General features: G+C 38.7%; 1 pseudogene; it reads right to left on the bottom strand.

Annotated features, from left to right (window-relative positions):
- The window catches only part of LOC101649030, a 26,007-nt pseudogene extending 19,025 nt beyond the window's left edge, over positions 1 to 6,982 (bottom strand).
- Positions 6,983 to 7,474: the final 492 nt, after the last annotated feature.

Here is a 7,474-nt window from a genome sequence, read left to right as displayed (position 1 = left end):
AGATTGAAAGCAGGCTAATCCTCCTCTTTTTCAGGTGCTCTCTTGATGGTCGGATAGTGGGATCTCTCCCATAAGAGCCTTCTCAGGGCTCACACACACTCTCTCTCTGGCTCCACTCTCTTGGCTCCACACTCTGGGTCCATGCTTCTGTTCTCCGTAATCCTTTCGCATGGGTTTTCACGCTCTCCCAAAGTGATCATCTGCAGTCTCGAGCTCTTGCGTGGTGTATGCTTTACAGGGACACCATGTACTTACTGAGACTGTAACACCTGAAACTTACCTTTCCCTCATAAAAGTTACCTGGATCACAAACGTGCTTCTGCTGCATGCATTCTTCCAGCGTTGAGAAGCAAGCCATTCCAGAAACCGAACAGAACTATAACTAGTTAAGTCACAGTGAATCTATAAATCTGAACTCCAGAAGGTGACCTGGGAAGAAATGCGCTACACACCTAAGGAACTGCTGGATAGGTCTGGTGGCAGTGACTCGGCATCTCCAAAAGGGGCTCTCCTACTCATTGCTGGATCTTGGAGGCTTGCATCGCTCTCTCTAGCCATTGAATTGTACTTGCCAGTCCAGAGCTGCAAGCAACGCTCCCTCTCTCAAATGCTGTGGTAGCTCGGAGATTCTGACTAATGCAGCGTTAAATCTCTGGCCATGATCACCTTACCAACCTCTGCTCAAGGAAATATGGAATAGATATTGAAAGAAGATAATTCTAAATACCAACTACAGCTACAAAACCAGCTGCAGAAATGAATACTGATTGTTCTAAGTAACTCCTCTTCGTTTGCATGCAGCAAATACTTTTGTTTACTTATTAAATATAAGATGAAAATGTGCTTAGTATATTTTTCATTGTACTTGCCTTAGTTATATCAAGTTAGGTACAAGTATGACTTTATTATTATCTTTGTATGGAGATTATGTATGGTTAAACAGTTCTGTCAGATTAATAGGGGTGGTCTGTGATGGCTAGCTTTATATCCACTGAACCAGGGGTTCTCAACCTGTGGGGTCTAATGACCCTTTCAGCGGAAATAAGTTTTCCGATGGTCTTAGGAACGGAGACACTGCTCTCCTATCCATCTCCAGGCGAGTCCGCCCACAGGCAGATATGCCCACATATGAATACCCAGCGTGAAGACTGTTACCCATGCTACACCATGCTTCAAGACAAAATTTCATTTATTTGTAATTAGAAGTAAATATTTCACAATATATAATTATATGTTGTTTTGTAATTAATCACTATGCTTGAATTATGTTCAATTTGTAACAATGAAAATACATCCGACATATCAGATATTTACCAGTACATTATAACTCATAACTAGCAAAATTACAGTTAAGAAGTAGCAACGAAAATAATTTTATGGTTGGCGGTCACCACAACATGAGGAACTGTATTCAAGGGTCGCAGCATTAGGAAGGTTGAGAACCACTGCACTAGACGCTCTTGGGTGATGGTACGGATGGAGCCCAAACTTTCAGTCAGGTTTCTGTTGAAGGACACATCCTTCTGGATAAGAGGTAGATCCTAAGCAGAGCTAAATTCTCTTTTGTCCTGCGACCTTTGCTGGATCCTGTATCTGGTTCATCAGTCTCCTGATTTGTCACATGCTGATCCAGGGGCAGTCAGCACACTGCCAACCTTGGAGTCATCTGGCTAGAAGATTTATTTTCCATACCAAGTTAGAATTTTTTAATATTGTTACTCAGGTCTTAAATTTTTATCCTCAATTTGTTCAGCTTGATAAATACTGAGCATGTTTTTCCTTTGTGGTTTTCTAATTCCAGGTCTTTGCATATCATTTCATTATAATACTGAACAACAGACAAAGCATCAAAAACGACGAGAGAGATACACAAATGGAAAATAGCCAAAAAGAATTGGTAGATGTTCAAACATTTCAAGAGGTAGTATCTTGATCATATTGAAGGACAAAAGCCATCAGGCCCACAGTAGGCTTGTTCAACGACGGCGGTTTCTAAAGTAGGTCACCATGACTTTTTTCCATGATGATTTGGAGAGGACTTATCCTCCAACCTTGTAACTAGCAGCAAAACGTGGTCATCATTTTCACCCCCCAAGGTCTCCAACCAGACAGAGAGCATATTATGGAAAGGAAAGCAGGGCCAGTTGGTATAGGTGACTCAACACACTTTCATTAGCTTCAGAGACTTTGAAACACTCCAATGGAAAACTTACAATTCTAATTTGAGAATATATTCAAGACTATATTGGGGGAAACTTTTAATATCTACCTAAATCCTAAACACTCTAATATGACATACACTCCTCGTGTCATAAAATATGGATATATGCTATTTGAAGACATTGCATTGCTTCCTTTCAGTATTTACTTCTCTAAAAAATCATCTTCCATAAAGTTCTTATTTTCCAATCTTTAATAATCTTGAAGCTCACATCCCATGTTCTCACTAATGACATAAGCACTGACTGTAAGTCCTACAAGTTATATTTACATTTGTACACCCAAGTATGAACTTTTCTGTTAACTTTTAAGTGTTACTATTGACTCATATTTTTTTAATGGCAACAAGAAAACACAATTGTAAATACATTTCAAAATGTGACATATTATGTATAAGCAAACCAGAATGTTTTCCTTTGCATTATTCTCATTCCCTTTTGAATCCTCATTTCATAAGAAAATATGAACCTGGATGATCAATTTTCACTAAAATAGCACTTACTAAGGCAGGTATGTTAGCTTAGGAAAGTAAATGATTGTTTTCTTCATCTTGGCGATTCCAAACCTCCTCACCTTCCAGTTGACTTTGGAAAAACACTTCACTGTCACACTCCAGGCTGATCCCATGTTGCAGCTTCTCCTATTTAGTGAGTATTTGTTGCCTTACTCTTCTACATGGGACTAATTCTGATTTTTAAAGGCTTTGTCCTCATAGTTTATACTGATGAGCAAAGACTGGATTATTGCCTGGTAAAATAGCTGAATAGTCTTATGATAACTGTTATGCCACAAATGTTGTATGTTATTGAAAATCAAAGTACTACATCACACCCATTAATGAAATGTACAATCTTGACACCTTTTTCATATTATGTAAAAATGCTGCATTTTATGAATCATTTAGTACCATGTGAGGTATCTGTGGACCTTGTATCATTTCCTTAAAACTTTCCTATCATTCTGAAATCCTTTATTTTCTGGTTGAAAGACTTACAATCTAGTCATTTCTCACTAGTCCCCAGAAAATAAACGTTAGTACTCTGTTCTTCCATTGCATTATATGACTCAATATGTGTCATTCTATTTTACATTTAAATTACTTTAGAAAATATTTAAATAACTTGGAACAATAGTAAATTATAATGGGCAAACAGAAAATGTAAACATTTCCCATCAATTCCATTAATAGTGGAGTTTTTCTTTTTTAAATAAAGTATAGGACTCAGTGTTGGCTAAACCAAAAGCAAGCCCAAGAGAATTACAACTCCCTGTGACCATTTAGGACACAGTAGAAATGACCAAAAGTGTTTCCAAGGCTATAATTTTTTTTTTTAAGAAGAAGACTACATCTTTTATGCTCAGACTTTTTAGTTAGCAGCCAAACTCTTAACCACCTGAGCTCTTTCAGTATTGGTTAGATCACAAGAAAAAAATCCTCTTCAGTTCATACCATGACCTTGTTAAGAAGGTAGGCTTGAATACACAAGCACGGTAAGAAATGTTACAAGTGTCATATGATGTGTCACGTTATTGATGTGTAGATAAGATGAGGCATCCTTGTACTGCAGGGACCATGACCTCAACTTCTTTTGAAAACGAAAGCCGCAAACAAACAAAAACACCCCAGTTGTCATCAGTTGATTCCAGCTCCTGATGATCCCATGTGTTGCAGAGGAGAATGGCCCCATCGGATTTTCACGACCCTGGCCTTCCAGAGTCAGATTGCCAGGCCTTCCTTTTCATGCACCTCAGTCTGGGTTCCATTGCCATACTTTTGGCCTAGTAGATGAGTGGGTAAGTCTTTGTGTCCCGAGTGACTTCTATTACTGAAAACAAAATGCACCGCCATTGAGACAATTCTGACTTGTAGGACAGAGACGGTTTCTGAGGTTGTAAATCTTCACAGGAGGAAACAGCCTCATCTTTCTCCCTCACATCATCTGGTGTGTTTGAGCCACAGATCTTGCCCAAAGCCTCGCTCACAGTGCCACCAGGGCTCCTTATTACTAAAAAAAAACAACAAAACAACAACAAAAACTATGCTATGTCAGAAGAGGCCATTGGGGCTGAAGATTAATTTAGCATAAAACATGGCAAGCATTTATTTTAAATACTTGGCGTTTGAAAATAAATCTCTCGATATGATTCAAATTTAAAAAATCTTATTTTTACAATAGACAAATTTTTACTGGCTAGCGGAGGACATGGTTGTGACTACAATACCTTCTTTAGACAGCACACAGAACTCAAGATCCAGACATCATTAAGAAAAATATAGACAGAGTGGGGAGCTCAGGGGAATATCTTTTATCGAGAAAATCCTAGCAATGTAACCTTGAGTACTAAAGTCAGTGATTACATGTAAAGACTCAAATTATAGAACTGCTCCAACATCTAGACAGTCTTTTCTACTGACTATACATGAGAAAAATTCTGATCCATTATAAAATCTAATTTCAGTTGTTTATATATGTATTTTTTGGTGAGCTCCTGGACATATTAACTAAATCACAAATTATTTTATATAACTATCAAACAATCTTTTAAACAAATATAAGCATATCCTGATCCCATACACGTATAAGATTGTGTATTAGCTCCCAGTAAAATGAATTTCAAAAACATATTAAAAATTTTTTTAAATAAAAGGAGATAAAGGGAAAAAACAAAAACAGAAATTTTGTTTCTAGACTTTAAAAGCTGAAATGAGATAAACATGAAAACATTAACTTGGTTATACAGGTCTTTCTTTTACCACCTGTGTTAGTCTGGGCACGTTAGAGAAACAAATTCACATAAACTCGTATAAGAAAGAGTTTTGTGTAAAGGTTAAGTGCACATCAAGAAAACATCCCAACCCAGCGCTGCCCAAGCCAAGAAGTCCAATATTAACCCGTGAACCCATCTGTCCAACACCAATCCACAAAGTCCTCCTCCATCACACAAAAAAATAGATGCAATGATGCCGACTGCAGGAAGAAAGCAGAATCAGTGAGCGTGTAAGCATCTCAGCACTGGCAGGGATCTCTGCACAGCTGTCCCAGCACCCAGGGTTGCATCGAGGTAGGTCCATGCAGCTTCTCCTCATGCAGCTTCTCCTCGGGGATGTGTTGCAGGAAGTGAGCCTCGCCAGCTGAAGCAGGGGATTGGCTAAGGAAGCTGCACCCTGGTCCAACCATCACAAAGCAAGAGACCTGAGAACTAGAAAGGAGAAGCGAACTGAGCTATTTATCCCTCCGCCCTTTAATTAACCCCACATGTGTTTATCAGTCAGGTTAGCACAATTAACTACCTCACCACCTGATACATACAGAACAATTTCCAAGTAACTTTTTTATTCGAAGCATGAATAAAACACAACAGTCATACCAATCCATTATTTCACTAACTTGGTAAAAAAAAAAATCATTTGAGTGATTTCCTGCTGAGTGGAGTTCAGGGTATATAAGTCAACATGCATAAAATTTATTAAGTATTCAATGAAGAAGAAATCAAAATAGGGCAATTACATTAAGATGCTAGGTATAAAGTTTGCTAGTAATGAATTTTGGAACTTTAAAACATTAAACATGATTTTTTGACATGGGGCAAGTAGAGAAAATGGTAGAACTGGTAAATACTATATGTATGCATTTTTTGTTTTTTAAAATGTTGGACCTTTTGATAATTTTTATACCTTTTAAACTCCGTATTTAAATAATCACCACACAGTAAATAAGAGGTGGAATTTTTTGCTTGGTAGGTTGTTTTTTCCTGGCTCACTTCAATTTAGCCTTGTAAGGTATTTAGCCTTTTTATATCTTTTCCTGGTTTTCATGTTCCTGTTCCCAGAGCAGCCTGCCTTAGGTTTTCATTTAGAGGTAACACTTTTTAAAACTACAGGACAGAACAGGTTACAAAGTGGATGAGAGGAATCATTTCCTTCTCGTAGAACTCATATTTTCTAAAGCATTATCTTCATTACAGACTTCCTTGTCACAGGTGATCAGCGTAGATTGAGGGAATGGTAGGCATAGTTGGAGTTCAGAAGCAGGAAAAATTGCCGAGGAGAAAGCTGTGTGCCATCACCTTTTAACATTGGATCAGGCATATGTGCTTTTTGAAGCAGTGAAATTGTGGGAAGAATCCATTGAGGAATGAGTTTCTCTATCTCTAAACTAACCAGGGCCAAAGTAAGCCGAGATACTTTGAATTGCAGACGTTGCTGATAAGCCATACAGTAGAGGAGCTGCTTGGTAAGAGATACTACATGTTGAGATGGGGTCAGTTTGAGCAAACTGAAGAATAACTGAGACCTATGACACTGCAATGGCATGGTAAATGTGGTGTGGTTGTGTGAAGATTTCAATTCTATTGCTCAGAATAATTCTTCCATTCTCAGAATTTCAGATAAAGAACATCCACAGAAACTGTCTCTTGTTAATACTTTCAGGACTGGAAACCTCTCACCATCCTCAATAGTCTTGGCAGCTAAGAAAAAGAAAAAAAAACCTGGTTGCATTACAACTCAATTATTTTGGATGGGCTTTTACAGTTGCTACAAACCTGTCCAAAAGACAGCTAGCCTCAGCAATGTTTCTGGATAAAGCATGAAATGGTACTGGAGCTTGGCCAGTCCCTTTATCGCTTCATCTCTCTGGGATGTAGAAACATTCTGGTTGGTAGACATTGGGTACTTTCACATTCCACATCTGGGCTTTGCTAGATTGCCTTTTTTAAGGAAAGACAATCTCTGGTTTCCCAAAGGCCCTGGAAACTTCATGATATCCGTTGGATCTCCTGGCACCCAGTTTAGTACAGCTACTTGATCCTCTCTTTCCTCCTCAGCAGTGTTACAGGCCTCATGGTGATGACCTGGGGTCATCTGCTGGCCCAATACCACCTCATTTCCCCTAGTTCACTGCAGCAGGGACAAAGACAGGTGTATTCAAGAGGGAGAATAGGGTAACCCACTGAGGGACGCTATTGCACAGGCTTGAGTTTGTTACATGGCTGAGGCTCATGGACCTGGTCGGTCAGTAACTTAGTCCCATGATGACCCAAAACATCTGGCTACTGAACATCACCAGCCCCACTCTTCCAACTGCTACCATTGCTTCTTTCTTTTTTTAAAGACTGAGCCTACACTCTCATTTTAAGGGCAATATAACCGAGAGGAATGCCTAAAACCCAAATGAAGGCAGAACATGATAGTGGGACAAGAGGAAAGTACAAAGAAATAGAGGAAAGAACTAGGAGGCAAAGGATAGTCATA

Source organism: Echinops telfairi, unplaced genomic scaffold (assembly GCF_000313985.2).
Source record: "Echinops telfairi isolate 266 unplaced genomic scaffold, ASM31398v2 ScPeMD7_1;HRSCAF=3_0, whole genome shotgun sequence".
Classification (NCBI taxonomy): domain Eukaryota; kingdom Metazoa; phylum Chordata; class Mammalia; order Afrosoricida; family Tenrecidae; genus Echinops; species Echinops telfairi.
This window is presented reverse-complemented; position numbering and strand designations above follow the sequence as displayed.